General features: G+C 43.7%; 1 pseudogene; it reads left to right on the forward strand.

Annotated features, from left to right (window-relative positions):
• The first annotated feature begins 1,017 nt into the window (after positions 1–1,017).
• LOC119349992 lies at positions 1,018–11,583 on the forward strand (annotated as a pseudogene).
• Positions 11,584–15,600: the final 4,017 nt, after the last annotated feature.

The following is a 15,600-nucleotide window of genomic DNA, read 5'->3' on the forward strand; positions in this document are numbered from 1 at the left end:
AGAAGCACAACACCCATCCATGCCGTGGTCCCTGAGGCGGAACCAAACCACACAACAGCGACGAGAGACGCACCAGAGTCGCGAGCGCACACGAAGCCGGACTCAAGTTCTTGCCGGTCAACCCAAGCAAACACGCGGCCGATCTAGGACAACCACGGAAACACAGGTGAAGGCATGAGGTCGAAGAGGCGGCGGAGTCGTTCAATTAGGAGTGAGATGTCGAGGCAGAGGCCGATGGTTATTGCCAGCGGCGATGGCCGCCATGGACAACAGTAGCATCATCAGCCCGACGGGGGCGCCGCCCCACCACGAAACATGGTTGTGCATCTTCATCTTCGTGTCCCCTTGTTGTTCCTCATCTACGAGGTCCTGGGGATTCAGGCCTTGGACGTAGATGTTCGCATCTTGCAACAGTGACCACACCTCAGTCTCCCACCGCGACATGGGGCGACCGGATTGATGCAGACTAGATCCCAGCAAAGTTCTGTTCGCATTTGGGTTGAAGAGGGCCAACCGCTTCTTCTTCTTCTTCTTCTTCTTCTTCTTCTTCTTCTTCTTCTTCTTCTTCTTCTTCTTCTTCTTCTTCTTCTTCTTCTTCTTCTTCTTCTTCTTCTTCTTCTTCCTCTTATTCTTCTTCCTCTTCTTCTTCCTCTTCTTCTTCTTCTACTTCTTCTTCTTCTTCTTCTTGTTGTTGTTGTTGTTGTTGTTGTTGTTGTTGTTGTTGTTGTTGTTGTTGTTGTTGTTGTTGTTGTTGTTGTTGTTGTTGTTGTTGTTGTTCTTCTTCTTCTTCTTCTTCTTCCTCTTCTTCTTCCTCTTCTTCTTCTTCCTCTTCTTCTTCCATCTTGTGAGAAGGTCCGGCGGCTGCTGGCGTGGGAGTGCCTATTCCGCGCAGCTGCATCGACCGATGACCGTGCGAGCGCTGCTTCCTTTTCTTTTTCGAGGGAAAGGCGAAGGGGTACGCGGGGGCGAGGCAATATCAAGCAAATCGGAGGGGTGGAGGTCCGAATTCGGGACGGGATGGCGCTAGTGTTGTCGGGGATGGTTCGATATCGAGGTGTGATTCCACGTGCGAATGTCTACATCCAAACGAAGCAATACTAAATTTGCAAGGCATTTGGAGCACTTTTATTTCCCGACTATTTTTTAATGAACGGATAAATCAGAAAACAGACAGATAATACTATTTTTTCTTTATTTATTCTAAATAACAGAAAGTAAAAGGAGGGTACAAAAGGTTGTGCCTTCTAGTTTCATCCATCTCGTGATCATCAAAATGAATCCACTAACAAGGTTGATCAAGTCTTGTTAACAAACTCATTCCGAATAACACAGAACCGAAGAAATTTCGAATAACACTAAGTTACCTCAACGGGGGTATGAAAATCCCCAACAATAAGAATATCATAGTTTTTCTTGACAGTAGGCAGAAGAAATTCAAAACCTCCAAAAATGATAGTTGGAACTTTTTCAATAGAATTGATGCTATGAACTTGAGATTGTTTCCTCGAAAAGTGTACCGTATGCTCATTACCATTAACATGAAAAGTGACATTTCCTTTGTTGCAATCAATAACAGCCCCTGCAGTATTAAGAAAATGTCTACCAAGGATAATAGACATACTATCGTCCTCGGGAATATCAAGAATAACAAAGTCCGTTAAGATAGTGACATTTGCAACCACAACAGGCATATCCTCACAAATACCGACAGGTATAGCAGTTGATTTATCAGCCATTTGCAAAGATATTTCAGTAGGTGTTAACTTATTCAATTCAAGTCTACTATATAAAGAGAGAGGCATAACACTAACACCGGCTCCAAGATCACATAAAGCAGTTCTAATATAATTTCTTTTAATGGAGCATGGTATAGTTGGTACACCTGAATCTCCAAGTTTCTTTGGTATTCCACCCTTAAAAGTGTAATTAGCAAGCATGGTGGAAATTTCAGCTTTCGGTATCTTTCTTTTATTTGTGATGATACCCTTCATATATTTAGCATAAGGATTTATTTTAAGCATATCATTTAAGCGCATATGTAAGAAAATAGGTCTAATCATTTCAGCAAAGCGCTTAAAATCCTCATCATCCTTTGACTTCGATGGTTTTGGAGGAAAGGGCATGGGTTTCTGAACCCATGGTTCTCTTTCTTTCCCGTGCTTCCTAGCAACAAAATCTCTCTTATCATAACTTTGATTCTTTGATTGTGCGTTATCAAGATCAACAGCAGGTTCAATCTCTACATCATTATCTTTGCTAGGTTGAGCATCAACATGAATATTATCATTAACATTATTACTAGGTTCGTGTTCATCACCTGATTGTGTTTCAGCATCAGAGATAGAAGTAGCATTGGGATTCTCAAGTGTTTCTACATTAGGTTCACTAGAAGTTTGCAAAGTCCTATCATTCTTCTTTTTCTTCTTCTTAGAAGAACTAGGAACATCTAGATTATTATTCTGAGAATCTTGTTCAATTCTTTTAGGGTGGCCTTCAGGATACAAAGGTTCCTGAGTCATTCTACCAGTTCTAGTAGCCACTCTAATAGCAAAGTCATTTTTATTATTCAACTCATTAAGCAAATCATTTTGAGCTTTGAGTACTTGCTCAGCTTGAGTAGCAACCATAGAAGCATATTTGCTAACACGGTGAAGTTCATCTTTAACTCTAGCCAGATTATCACCTACGCATCCTATCTCGAAAGCATTATTCTTTAACTCTCTACCAACATAAGCATTAATACTTTCTTGTCTAGCCATAAAGTCATCAAATTCGTCTAAGCATGGGCTATGAAATTTAGTAGAGGGTATTTCAACTTTATCGTATCTATAGAGAGAATTTACCTTTACTACCTGTGTCGGGTTATCAAGACAATGTGGTTCTTCAGGCGGTATATTCACACCATGTATTTCTTCTATAGGAGGTAAATTCTTAACATCCTCAGCTTTAATACCTTTTTATTTCATTGATTTCTTTGCCTCTTGTATATCTTCAGGACTGAGAAATAAAACACCTCTCTTCTTCGGAGTGGGTTTAGTAATAGGCTTAGGAGTTGGCTCAATTGGTTCAAGAATTACTTCAGAAACTGGCTCGGGAAGAGTCCAATTATTTTCATTAGTCAACATATTATTCAATAGTATTTCAGCTTCGTCGACTGTTATTTCCCTGAAAACACAACCAGCACAACTATTCAAGTGGTCCTTGGAAGCATCGGTTAGTCCACTATAAAAGATATCAAGTATTTCATTTTTCTTAAGATGATGATCAAGCAAAGCATAAAGCAACCGGAGAAGCCTCCCCCAAGCTTGTGGGAGACTCTCTTCTTTGATTTGCACAAAATTATATATTTCCCGCAAGGCAGCTTGTTTCTTATGAGCAGGGAAATATTTAGCGGAGAAGTAATAAATCATATCCTGGGGACTACGCACACAACCAGGAGCAAGAGAATTATACCAAATCTTAGAATCACCCTTTAATGAGAACGGAAATATCTTAAGGATATATAAATAGTGAGACTTCTCATCATGAGTAAATAGGATGGCTATATCATTTAGCTTGGTAAGATGTGCCACAACAGTTTCGGATTCAAGGCCATAGAAAGGATCAGATTCGACTAAAGTAATAATATCAGGATCAACAGAGAATTCATAATCCTTATCAGTAACACAGATAGGTGAAGTAGCAAAAGTAGGATCGGGTTTCATTGTAGCATTAAGAGACTGCTGCTTCCATTTTTCTAATAATTTCTTAAGATCAGATCTATCATTGAAAGCAAGAATAGCTTCAGCAGCTTCTTTGTTCATAACATAACCCTTAGGAACAACAGGTAAAACATAATCATTGGGGGAACGTTCATCATCACTATCATTAATAACATCTTCAATATTTTCATTCCCCCTAACTCTAGCAAGTTGTTCATCAAGAAATTCACCTAATGGCAAAGTAGTGTCACGCACAGAAGTAGTTTCCTCATGCATAGCAGAAGTGACATCATCAATAACATGCGACATATCAGAATTCATAGCACTAGCAAGTTTAGGTGTCGCAAGCCTACTAATAACGGAAGGAGAATCTAGTGCAGAGCTGGATGGCAGTTCCTTACCTCCCCTCGTAGTTGAGGACAAAATCTTGGTCTTAGTGTCTTTCAAGTTCTTCATAGTGATCAACAGATATAAATCCCAAGTGACTCGGAGAATAGAGCTATACTCCCCGGCAACGGTGCCAGAAATTGGTCTTGATAACCCACAAGTGCAGGGGATCGCAACAGCTTTTGAGGGTGAAGTACAACCCAAATTTATTGATTCGACACAAGGGGAGCCAAAGAATATTCTTGAGTATTAGCAGTTGAGTTGTCAATTCAACCACACCTGGATAACTTAGTATCTGCAGCAAAGTATTTAGTAGCAAGAGTGGTATGATAGTAATGGTAACAGTAGCAACAGAAAAGATAAATGTTTTTGGGTTTTTGTAGCAGTTGTAACATTAGCAACGGAAAAGTAAATAAGCGAAGAACAATATGTGAAAAGCTTGTAGGCAATGGATCAGTGACGGATAACTATGCCGGATGCGATTCCTCATGCAATAGTTATAACATAGGATAATATAGAACTAGCTCCAATTCATCAATGTAATGTAGGCATGTATTCCGTAAATAGTCACACGTGCTTATGGAAAAGAACTTGCATGACATCTTTTGTCCTACCCTCCCGTGGCAGCGGGGTCCTAGTGGAAACTAAGAGATATTAAGGCCTCCTTTTAATAGAGAACCGGACCAAAGCATTAACACATAGTGAATACATGAACTCCTCAAACTACGGTCATCACCGAAAAGTATCCCGATTATTGTCACTTCGGGGTTGTCGGATCATAACACATAATGGGTGACTATAGACTTGCAAGATAGGATCAAGAACACACATATATTCATGAAAACATAATAGGTTCAGATCTGAAATCATGGCACTCGGGCCCTAGTGACAAGCATTAAGCATAGCAAAGTCACAGCAACATCAATCTCAGAACAAAGTGGATACTAGCGGTGTTTCCTGAACGTAATTCTTCTCTGCAGCAATGAGGATAATCCTCAAGTTACGGGCCCAGTCCGTGTAGTTGCTGCCATCATCTTGCAACTTAGCTTTCTCTAGGAACGCTTGAAATTCAAAGGAATGGTAGCACGGGCCATTTATCTATAAAAACATAGACATGCAAAATACTATCAGGTACTAAGTTCATGATAAATTAAAGTTCAATTAATCATATTACTTAAGAACTCCCACTTAGATAGACATCTCTCTAATCATCTAAGTGATCACGTGATCCAAATCAACTAAACCATGTCCGATCATCACGTGAGATGGAGCAGTTTTCAATGGTGAACATCACTTTGTTGATCATATCTACTATATGATTCACGTTCGACCTTTCGGTCTCAGTGTTCCAAGACCATATCTGCATATGCTAGGCTCATCAAGTTTAACCGAGTATTCTGCATTTGCAAAACTGGCTTGCACCCGTTGTATGTGAACGTAGAGCTTATCACAACCGATCATCACGTGGTGTCTCGGCACGACGAACTGTAGCAACGGTGCATACTCAGGGAGAACACTTGTTCCTTGAAATTTAGTCAGGGATTATCTTATAATGCTACCGCCGTACTAAGCAAAATAAGATGCATAAAAGATAAACATCACATGCAATTGAAATATGTGACATGAGATGGCAATCATCATCTTGTGCTCATGATCTCCATCACCGAAGCATCATCATGATCTCCATCGTCACTGGCGCGACACCTTGATCTCCATCGTAGCATCGTTGTCGTCTCGCCAACTATTGTTACTACGACTATCGCTACCACTTAGTGATAAAGTAAAATAATTACATGGCGATTGCATTGCATGCAATAAAGTGACAACCCTTGTTGTTGCAACTTTGTTACAAAATATGATCATTGTTACAAAATATGATCATCTCATACAACAATTTATATCACATCATTCCTTGACCATATCACATTACAGCAAGCCCTGCAAAAACAAGTTAGACGTCCTCTACTTTGTTGTTGCAACTTTTACGTGGCCGCTACGGGCTTCTAGCAAGAACCGTTCTTTCCTACGCATCAAAAGCACAATGATTTTTTGTCAAGTGTGCTGTTTTAACCTTCAACAAGGACCGGACGTAGCCACACTTGATTCAACTAAAGTTGGAGAAACAAACACTCACTAGCCACCTGTGTGCGAAGCACGTCAGTAGAACCAGTCTTCCGTAAGCGTACGCGTAATGTCTGTCTGAGCCGCTTCATCCAACAATATCGCCAAATCAAAGTATGACATGCTGGTAAGCAGTATGACTATTATCGCCCACAACTCTTTGTGTTCTACTCATGCATCTAACATCTACGCATAGACCTGGCTCGGATGCCATTGTTGGGGAACGCAGTAATTTCAAAAAAATTCATACGATCAGCAAGATCTATCTAGGTGATGCATAGCAACGAGAGGGGAGAGTATTGTCTACGTACCCTCGTAAACCAAAAGCGGAAGCGTTATGACAATGCGGTTGATGTAGTCGTACATTTTCACGATCCGACCGATTCTAGCACCAAAGGTACGTCACCTCCGCGATCTGCACACATTCAACTAGGTGATGTCCCACGAACTCTAGATCCAGCTGAGGTCGAGGGAGAGTTTCGTCAGCACAACGGCATGCTGATGGTATGATGAAGTTACCGGCGTTGGGCTTCGCACTAGTAGAAAAACACCTAATAGTCCCGGTTCGTAAGGGCCTTTAGTCCCGGTTCATGAACAGGGACTAATCGGTCGTTACTAATACCTCCACCCATTAGTCCCGGTTCAAACACGAAACGGGATCAATGTGCCTCCACGTGGCCCTATGCGCCGAGCCCAGTCAGGGGGCCTTTGGTCCCGGTTGGTGGCTCCAACCGGGACCAAAAGGCATCCACGCGTCAGCATTCCAGTGGCTGGGGTTTTTGTTTTTTTTAAAGGAGGGGGGGTTGGGGGTTTTGGGGTGTTAATTTAGGTGTTTCATATATTGTGTTAGCTAGCTAATTAATAGAGAGAAGTGTCCTCTCTTATGTCCGTGCTTGGTCGACGCTACATACTATATATACATAAGTGATCGAGAGAACCATTCAGTACAGAAGTTCGTCATGCATACCGAGATAAGTGATCGATCGACCTCTCCTTCTCCGAGAGATTGGTCGAACAACAAGTTTTTGTATCATGTATCCGACGCTACTGGCTACATACATGTACAATATGTATAAGATCTTTTAATTATAAACCCCTAGCATTTGAAATCAATTTCCACATGGTATTGTCCGGCTTTACTGATGACGTGGTCAAGAAAGAATCCCGCCAATTCCTCTTGAATTGCTTTCATGCGATCTGGTTCTAGGAGTTCATTCCGTATGTGCCACATCTAATTTGAAGAAGGGGGTTAATTAATACATATATATATGAATGAAACTCAACAGAAATGATGGTGTAATAAAATGAAATTATGAATATTATTGCTTACGCACTTCATATTGTCTTCTAGAGTAGCAAACCATACGTTCTTTGGCTCACTTGCAAACTCATCCCAGTACTTTCTCTCGATTTTTCTCCACTGCGACCCGTCAGCGGGTGCTCTCAACTTCCCATCTTTCTTACGGTCCTTACTGTGCCATCGCATCAACTTGGCATGCTCTCCGTTTCTGAACAGACGTTTCAACCGTAGTATTATAGGAGCATACCCCATCACCTTCGCATGAACCCTCTTCCTGGGGGGCTCGCCGTCAACATAACCAGGGTCATCTCGTCTGATCTTATACCATAATCCACCGCATACCGGGCATGCGTTCAGATCCTTGTACGCACCACGGAAGAGGATGCAGTCATTAGGGCATGCATGTATCTTCTGCACCTCCAATCCTAGAGGGCATACGACCTTCTTTGCTGCGTATGTACTATCGGGCAATTCGTTATCCTTTGGAAGCTTCTTCTTCAATATTTTCAGTAGCTTCTCAAATCCTTTGTCAGGCACAACATTCTCTGCCTTTCACTGCAGCAATTCCAGTACGGTACCGAGCTTTGTGTTGCCATCTTCGCAATTGGGGTACAACCCTTTTTTGTGGTCCTCTAACATGCGATCGAACTTCAGCTTCTCCTTTTGACTTTCGCATTGCGTCCTTGCATCGACAATGACCCGGCGGAGGTCATCATCATCGGGCACATCGTCTGGTTCCTCTTGATCTTCAGCAGCTTCGCCTATTGCAGCATCATCCTGCACATCGTCTGGTTCCTCTTGATGTTCAGTAGCATCACCGTATTCCGGGGGCACATAGTTGTCATCGTACTCTTCTTCTTCACCGTCTTCCATCATAACCCCTATTTCTCCGTGCCTCGTCCAAACATTATAGTGTGGCATGAAACCCTTGTTAAGCAGGTGGGTGTGGAGGATTTTTCGGTCAGAGTAAGACTTCGTATTCCCACATATAGGGCATGGACAACACATAAAACCATTCTGCTTGTTTGCCTCAACCACTTCGAGAAAATCATGCACGCCCTTAATGTACTCGGAGGTGTGTCTTGAACCGTACGATAAATAAAATCTATGTCACGTTGGTCGGCATAATTGTCATAAACAATAAATGAACCAATAGTTATGAAAAGATAATATATACCACATCCGAATCATAGACAGGACGAGGGCCGACGGGGGTGGATACCAAAACCATCGCACTATATAAGATGCAATAATAAAAGTAAGAAAATTATACAAGTATCTATATAAACATACAAGTAAGAATTTTTTTTCCTTTCAGAAAGAAGATAAGAACAAGAGGCTCACCACGGTGGTGCCGGCGACGAGATCGGCGCGGGTGATCGACGGCGGTGAAGACGGGGACGGGACGTGACGGACCGCTAAACCTAGACAAATATTGAGGAAAATGGAGCTTGGAGTTCGAGCTTGGAGAGGAGAAAGCTTAAGTAGTGTGGCTCGGGCAGTCCATCGAACACCTCGTGTGCATAGGAGGTGAGCTAGAGCACCACAAAGCTCTCCTCTCGCCGGCCACGAAAAATAGAGCACTAGGAGTGCTCTGCTCGCGGGCGAGGGGTATATATAGGCAACTAATTGGTCCCGGTTCGTGCCACGAACTGGGACTAAAGGGCAGCCTTTGGTCCCGGTTCAAGCCACCAACCGGAACCAATGGTGGTGGGCCAGGAGCGAGGCGCATTAGTCCCGGTTCGTCCCATGAACCGGGACCAATAGGTCCAGTCGAACCGGAACCAATGGTCCACGTGGCCCGGCCGGCCCCCGGGGCTCACAAACCGGGTCCAATGCCCCCATTGGTCCCGGTTCTGGATTGAACCAGGACTAATGGGCTGACCCGGCCTGGACCATTGCCCCCTTTTCTACTAGTGTCGCCTAAGCACTACGACGATATGACCGAGGTGGAACCTGTGGAGGGGTGCACCGCACACATGTCCTTACAAATTAATTAACCTGCAGGTCCTTATATTTCAATAACTATATTAAAATATTGCTCCAACCTTATCTAATTTTCACAATACTAAATAATTTTATCACATGAATTTTAGGTATTCAAGAAGACTATAGATTTGGATACACGATACCCTGAGCTGGTTGAACATGCAGAACTGATCTTGAGAAAGTGTGGTCGACTCCCTCTTGCAATAGTAACTATAGGTGGTTTCTTGGCTAGCCATCCAAAAACTTCTTTGGAACGGGGGAAATTGATCATCTCAGCACCGAGTTAGAGAGAAATCCAGAACTTGGACCATAAAGACTGTCCTTATGAGAAGCTATGATGGTTTACCTTATTACCTCAAGTCATGTTTTCTATACATGCCCATATTTCCTGAAGACTAGAAGGTTGGACGGGGACGATTGGCACGTCGGTGGAGTGCAGAGGGTTACACAAGGAAGGTGTGTGGCCGATCTTTGGAGAAATTAGCAGATAACTATCTCATGGAACTTATAAGCAGGAGTATATCTCACCATCTCAACAATCAATTCATAGTATAAAAGGAATTGATTCCTGCCAAGTCCATGATCTTATCCGTGAAATTGGTGTGTCGAAGTCGATGGAAGAAAATCTTGTTTTTACACTTGAGGAAGGTTGCAGTTCAAACAGCCAGGCCATGGTGCGCCACCTATCTATCAGCAACAACTGGAAGGGAGATAGGAGTGAGTTTGAGAGCATAGTGGACATGTCCCGTCTACGGTCAATTACATGTTTTGGAAAGTGGAAGTCATTTTTTGTTTGTCGTAAGATGAGGTTCGTGCGAGTCTTAGACCTGGAAGACACAACCGGTCTATATGATCATCACCTGAAACATATTGGGAAGCTTCTTCACTTAAGATACCTTTCTTTAAGAGGTCAGAATATTTCTCACCTTTCAGATTCGTTGGGTGACCTTAGCCAACTTGAGACACTACACATTAGAGGTACCATCATAATGGTGCTGCCAAAGACCATCATCAAGCTTCGAAAGCTAAACTATCTTCGTGCCGGGATAATACCGGCAAATGAGGATGTCTCGTGGGGAGGACTTGTTGATGATTTTCCTCAGGTAATGAAGAACCGGCCAAGAGCTTTATTTTTTCCATGATGGTGTGTTGTCTTGGGTGTTGTGCACCTCAGACTATTATGGGGAATAGCCTGAGTCACCTTGATCTATGCAAAAATTTCTGCTCTACCATACTCCGTACAATTGTGATGGACCTGGACCCGCATGGTCTTCTAGTGCCAAGGGGATGAGAAAACTGAAAGCCCTGCACACATTAGGTGTTGTAAAAAATGGGCGGCAGGGGGAAGTTATTATACAAGACATAAAAGAGCTCACCCAGCTATGCAAGTTGGGAGTGACGGGCGTCAATAAGGAAAATGGCCAAGAGTTATGTTCAGCAATTGTTGGCCTGAGCCGCCTGGAGTCGTTGTCAATCCGGTCAGAGCCAGGTTTGTGTGGCTGCTTGGAGGGAGAGTTCTCCTTTCCGGAGACACTACAGAGCCTCAAGATGTACGTCAACCTGGTGAAACTGCTGGAATGGATCCAAGGCCTCAAGAATCTGGAGAAGTTGAAGCTGCGGAGCACCATGTTATTAGAGGAAAATGGGGCAATGCAAGTTCTTGGGAAGTTACCGAACCTTGTCTCCCTGCATGTTTTGGAGAAGTCAATCCGTCAGGGTGAAGTGTTCTGTTTCCATGAGGGGGCATTCCCAAGCCCGGTGTTGCTTGAACTTGGTAGCTATGTATGTGTGAAGTTTGAACAAGGAGCAATCCCTACGCTTGAGCTGCTCAAGCTTAATCGTCTGGACGTCAACACTGAGACGCTTGAGCCGCTCAAGCTTAATCGTCTGGACGTCAACACTGAGACACTTGAGCTGCTCAAGCTTAATCGTCTGGACGTCAACACTGAGATGCTTTCGGGGTTACCATCTCTCTGGAGCATCAAGGAAGTTGCGCTGGAAGGTTACTACGAAGACTCTGAACTGGCATATCTGAGGGCTGAGCTTGCCGAGAATCGAAGCCGACCCGTCCTCAAGAGAGTCTGATCTCACTAGTAGAAAACAGGGCTTTGGTTTGGCCAGAAAAGAGCATTAATCCCGGTTGCATTATGAACTAGGACTAATGTGAGCATTAGTCTCGGTTCGAGCGGTTAGGGCACCGTACAGGCATTAGTCCCGGTTCAAATGGGACCTTTAGTCCCGATTGGTGCCACGAACCGGGACTAAAGGGTGCGATGCCCATTAGTACCTGTTCGTGGCACCAACCGGTACTAAAGGTTAGACCTTTAGTCCCGGTTTGAGCTACCGACCGGTAATAATGGGGTTTGAGGCATTAGTACCGGTTCGTGGCACGAACCGGTACTAAAGGTCCCATTTCAAACTCTACCCCCCTCCTCCCATGGATCGCCTTTTCAATTTTGTAAAAAGCAAAAGAAAATGATAAAAACTTCAAAAATTAAAATCCTTCCAAATGTAGTTATGTTACTACATGTACTAGTTAGGAAAATGTAAAAACTTAAATCTGGACATGTTTTGCAAAAAGTGTAGGAAAAATGTAAAACGGCTATAACTTTTGCATACGATGTCACAAAAAAACGTATAATATATCAAAATGTTCAGCACGAAAATCCGGATCTGATTTTGACTATGGCCTGTTTGCAAATTTTTAGAATCCTCAAATTCTAAAAGGAAAAAAAGTTATGCTCAAATTTCAATTTTTTTATTTTTGTTAAATCTGGTCAAACTGTGGTCAAACTGTGGTCAAACAATGATCAAACTACTTATTCAAGAAATATTAATGTTACTAAATAATTATTTTAGTTTTTTTGAATATTGGTCAAATCTGTTTAAACTGTGGTCAAACTACTTATTCAAGAAATATTAGTGTTACTAAATAATTATTGATTTTTAGAACAATAGTTTCAAACTTGAACAATGAAATGTGTGACTTCATGCTCAAGCTAAATTTCTGAGGGTTAATAGGATTGACATCTTACTATTGTCAGGAAAACAACAAGTGCAGACTTGGAAACGAGGGAGAATAGAACCCGAAAGTTAAGCGTGCTCGGGCTGGAGTAGTGAGAGGATGGGTGACCGTCCGGAAAGTTAGATGATTTGGAATGATGAGGGGTGATTAGAGATTAGATGTTAAATTGAGCAGTGATGAGGATGATGATGAGGAGTGATTAGAGATTAGATGTTAAATTGAGCAGTGATGAGGGTGATGTTGAGGGGTGATTAGAGATTAGAGGTTAAAATAATTCAGAAATTTAAAAATAAAAAAATAAAAAAAATCAATTTTTTTCATAAAATTTCTTTTAGTACCGGTTGGTGTTACCAACCGGGACTAAAGGTGGACCTCCAGGCAGCGACCACGTGGAGGGCCTTTAGTCCCGGTTCGTATAAGAACCGGGACTAGGGGGGAGAGGCTTTAGTAACGACCCTTTAGTCCCGGTTCCAGAACCGGGACTATAGGCCCTCACCAACCGGGATAATAGGCCGTTTTTATACTAGTGTCTCGATTGAGATTTAAGTTATTCTGGAAGTATTTTATTATTTCAAGGCCAAGGTGGGAGCTCCGTTGAACTGTAGTATTTTTCCTTTTATATCCATATGCTTCTAGTACCAACTAATCGAGGAATTTCCGTCCTTGCTGGTCGCTTTGTTGTGTGTGTTCATGTAAACAGTAACGTTGTAACTGCAAGTAGAAGACAAGTGTATCTGAATCATCCCAACATGTACTTAGTACTGTTTACTGTTTTATTAGTGTGTGTTTGTTTACCTGGGAGGATCATATCAATTCAGCAGTAACTCTTATAACTTCAAGTACTTATACAGTGGCGTTTGTTGGTACTCCCTCCGTCCGAAAATACTTGTCTTTTAAATGGTTGTATGTAGACTTATTTTAGTTATAGATACATTCATTTTATCCATTTTGAGGACAAGTATTTCTAGACGGAGGGAGTAATTATTAGCAGGACTATTTCCTTGGTGATAGGATACGTGAGTATGTTGAAACTCTGAAGTCGTTGAGTGTTTCCGAACTGCATTTGGGAAACAGAGGAATATTTGGCCGCCGGCGGCATCTGAACTCCTTGACTCCTTGTCGTCTCCACGTCTGGCGACCCTCTTCCTCGCCGTCCCCGTTCAGTGCTTCCGCCTCTCCTCGCCGATGTCTCGCCGCCGCGTGCTGGGCTGCGAGCATGAGAGAGCACCTACGAGCCCTGTGCTGCAAGTCGGGTCGAGGCCAGCACAAGGGAGTCTCGGTCTCGTCCTCCACGACCACCCTCTGGCTCTGCCTCGCGGCCGCCATATCGTACCGGAAGGAGAGCGGCCGAGCAAACGGTGCCAGGTCGGTCTAAATCGGATAGGAATCTAGTGCGGGGTAAGTTGGTCCTGGACATTGAAACCAATCTGATGGTGCCTCTGGACTGACTAATTCTAGGGTTTTGAGCAGCAAGAAGCCTGCCGGCCATGGGCACTGGTGTCATGGTGTGGGTTCTTTAATCCTGCAACGCCCTGATCTGCGCGTGGCGATTCAGGCCGTCACGCTACTTCTGCTGTGCCAGACGCACCACGGATCTCGTAATGGCCGTGGCGAGAAAAAACCCTGGATTTCAGCTTGTGTCTGTGAAGGGCGGCGAGACGAACCCACTGAACAGTCCAACACCTTGAGTTCGTGATAGTCTTGTTCGGACAACGTTTATATCAGTCTTGCATATTCTTGGCCTGTCACCTTCAGATGACTCACAACATTGAGCCTGCAGAACCTTGCAGTCAAAGATTCAAATGCCCTCAATCTCCTCAACGGTTGCAGTAAACTTGAGCTCGTGTACTCAGGACAACAGATGCCCCATCCTCCGACCTCCAGGTGCTTACAAGTCGTCCTGGTATTGTGTCCCTAAACTGGGGCAAGTGCTCTTCGATACGTGGTACGTACCCTGTAACTGTAAGCCTCATAGTGTATTTTGGCTATGTTCCTCTGCTTGATCACACATGTGCTTGGCTTCTCATGCCATACCTTGGCAGATGCCGTTCGCACCAAGCGAGTGCATACCTAGTGACAGAACCCAGTTGATTCTATGCTTGACACTTTACACCTAGACTAGATGGCAACTTTGTAGTGCAACTCCCTGCACATCTACACATTATTTATTTATTTCCGCGCATACTTGTTGCTCGCTTCATTTTTATTTTCTTTCTTGATGCAGATTTGGATTAAAACTAAAGGACCACAACAGCTCATTTCTTTATTAAACAAACCTAATCGTTATGACAAGCGTCATCTTGGAAAAGCCAGCAAGACCGCTAATGTTGTCATTGGTGACACTGACATGAATGATGCTGGGTATGGTATGTTTCCCACTATTTTTTCAGTATGTCATTCTCCTGATTGGTTGATTCACACGAAAGCTAATGTGCATGTATGCGGTAATCACATACCAGATACCAGCTCAGAGGCTATAGATGATTTATCGACGAAAAAGGATTTCCCGCACTTTATATTATAGGTCAACCAACACCGATTACAACCAAGTGACCGATACAAACACACACCACCACCGCACACAATACACACACTCAAGGAAACATTCAAATGTGCCGGCCAACGACACACCACCCCACTGACAACCAAGCAACCTACAGATGAGCGAGAAAGACCGTTTGGAGCCGACAGAGACCTCCACCATGAGCAACCACATCCGAGAGGTGAGACGAACAACAAAAAAGTCAGGACTCCAAGACGATGCCTCCCAGAAGGGTACAACCATGGATGGCCTCCCAGGCGTGGCCATGGTTGCCCGCCCGGACCTGAGATGCACGCTCCGCCCACAAACGTCGCAACTCCCGCCGCCCTACAATCCGACATACCCACGACCAACCAAGGCACTGGCTTTGGCCTTACCGTCACCCCAGCCACCGGCGGAGCCGCCAGCGACCGCCTTGTCCCGAAAACCACCAAATTGGAGACCAAGCAGCATCACTAGGTCAGGGAACGGGGGATGAGTAGGAGCGGATCGAGTCGACGACCGGCACCCCTGCCCGGGCCAAAGGGCCACCACT

Source organism: Triticum dicoccoides, chromosome 1B, assembly GCF_002162155.2.
Source record: "Triticum dicoccoides isolate Atlit2015 ecotype Zavitan chromosome 1B, WEW_v2.0, whole genome shotgun sequence".
NCBI lineage: Eukaryota > Viridiplantae > Streptophyta > Magnoliopsida > Poales > Poaceae > Triticum > Triticum dicoccoides.